Source organism: Spermophilus citellus (genome assembly GCF_964194105.1).
Source record: "Spermophilus citellus genome assembly, chromosome: 4".
NCBI lineage: Eukaryota > Metazoa > Chordata > Mammalia > Rodentia > Sciuridae > Spermophilus > Spermophilus citellus.
The window spans coordinates 113,458,664-113,461,021 of record NC_138185.1 but is presented as its reverse complement, the minus strand read 5'-3'; the positions used below and the strand labels follow the sequence as shown (position 1 = coordinate 113,461,021).

The following is a 2,358-nucleotide window of genomic DNA, read 5'->3' as shown; positions in this document are numbered from 1 at the left end:
CCTCATGATGTTAATTTGCAATTCCTTATTGACAGATGATATTGAGCATCTTTTTATATGCTCATTTGGCATTTGATTGTACTCTTTGGTCTGTTCACCATGTTTGCCCATTCTTAAGTTGGGCTATGCTTTGATTTGAATGTGTCCCCCAAAAGTTCATCTGTTAGAAAGAAAAAAAAAATCCGTGTTAATGGCATTCAGATATGGGAGCTTTGGGGGGTAATTAGCATTAGATGAGTCATGAGAGTAGCTCTATGATGGCAGTAGTGGATTTATAAGAAGAGGAAAAGAGACTCGATCTAGCACACTTGCTCTTGTCTTGCCACATGATGCCCTCTGCCAGGTTGTGATGTAGCACAAAAGCCCTCACCAGATCAAGCAGATCCTGGAGCTGTGCTTGCAGAAGTCCCAGCCTCCACAACTGTGAGCCAAATAAACATCTACTATACATAGATCATCCTATCTGGAGCTGGGCACAATGGCACACACTTGTAATCCCAGCTACTCAGGAGACTGAGACAGGATGATCAAAAATTCGAGGCCAACCTCGCCAATTTAGTGAGATCCTGTCTCAAAATAAAAAGGGCTGAGGATGTAGCTCAGTGGCACAGCACTCCTGGGTTTAATCCTCAGTACCGGGTGGGAGGGACCCATCTGTAATATTCAGTCACAGGAACAAAAAATGGATTAAGATAGGTTGGTTGTTATTGTTTAGTTTTAAGAATTCTTTGAATATTTTGGATACAAGTACTTTATCAGATAGGTGTTTTGTAAATATCTTCTCCATTCTGTGACTTTCTCATTCTCTTAATATGCCTTTTGTAGAGCAGTTTTTAATTGTAATAAAGTCCAACATCAATTTTTTCTTTTATTAATCATGCTTTTGTTGTCATATCTAAATATTCATAGCCAAACTCAAGGTCAACTAGATCTTATCCTGGTTTTTTTTTTTTTTTTTTTTTTTTCTAGAAGTTTTATAGTTTGGCCTCTTACATTTAGGCCTAAGATTCTTTTTTTTTTTTTTTTTTTTTTTTTTTTTGAGGCATAAACAGTCTTTATTGGGCTCAGACCAGGAGTCCATTGGTCCTGAGGACCTCTGTGAACTTGTTAATTTTCTTCTCCACATTCTTTTCTGCCTGTTTTCATAGCCCCATAAGCTTTTTTTTCTTCCGGTGATGGATCTTGGCTTTCTCCTTTCTCTTCTCCTCCAGGGTGGCTGTCACTGCCTGGTACTTCCAGCCGACCTCATGAGCCAGGAGCCCCAGGTAGGCAAACTTTCTTGTTGGCTTCAGTCGCACAACCTTCAGGGCAGCAGGAACCACTATCCGCTTTTTCTTGTCGCAGGGTGGTGGAATCCCATCAAACACCTTGAGGCGGTCCAGGGCAGGCTGGCCTCGCTTGGTCTTGTGGGGCTGCAAGCCTCGCCCAGTCCTCCAGAAGATGCGACTGGGGGGCCGGGAAGTGGTACGCCCCGGATAGGTTGGTATTCATCCTCTTGCGGAGGAAGGCCAGGTACTTCAACTTGTTTCTGTAGAAATTTCCAGAAATGTTGATGCCCTCACAGCGCACAACCACCACCTTGCGGCCCAGCAGTACCTGTTTGGCCACAGTGGCCGCCAGACGGCCCAGGAGATGGCCTCGGCCATCCAGCACTAGGACCTGCCCCTCTGCTATTTTCGGCAGCCGCCTGGGTAAGCCCTAAGATCCATTTTTGAGTTATTTTTCATAAAAGGTAGAGTCTATATTTAGATTCTTTTCTGTTTGTTTTTGCACATGGACATCCAATTATTCCAAAACAATCTGTTGGGGAAAAAAAAAAAAACTTTTCCCATTGAATTGCTTTTGCTCTTTTGTTAAAAACCAGGTGACTATTACTGAAAGTAAAGTAAATTATACCTCAAAAAAATTAACAGTCCTGGGGGCAGTGCTCAGTGGCAGGGTATTTATCTAGCATGAGTGAGGCCTTAGGTTCAATCCCCAGCACTGCAAAAAGAATAATAATAATTAAAAAAAAAACACAAACACATGAAATAAAAATACATATTTTCCAAAAATAGAAACTAAAGTATGTACTGTAAACACAGTAGTGATCACCAAGATGAAGGGGAGGGTGTGTAATGGATGGAAAACAGTGAAGGAATGCATATATGGTGAAGGCCTATACAAACTAATGAGGATGATTTTGAGAGAGGGATGGTTGCCAGTACATTGTTCTTTCCCTCACAGACACTGTGCAACCTGGCTAGAAACCATTTTCCAGTTCCTGTTGCTACCCGTGTGACCAGGTTCTCACCAATGAGATATGAGCAGAAGTGATTGTATAATTGCCTTATAATTTTCTTCTTTGGGGGGGAGGTA

General features: G+C 41.9%; 1 pseudogene across 1 annotated transcript; it reads right to left on the bottom strand.

Annotated features, from left to right (window-relative positions):
* Positions 1-1,049: 1,049 nt before the first annotated feature.
* On the bottom strand, positions 1,050-1,693 carry LOC308646159 (large ribosomal subunit protein uL13-like; annotated as a pseudogene). Its single transcript has one exon. The product of its transcript is annotated as a large ribosomal subunit protein uL13-like (transcript).
* Between the last annotated feature and the right edge of the window lie 665 nt (positions 1,694-2,358).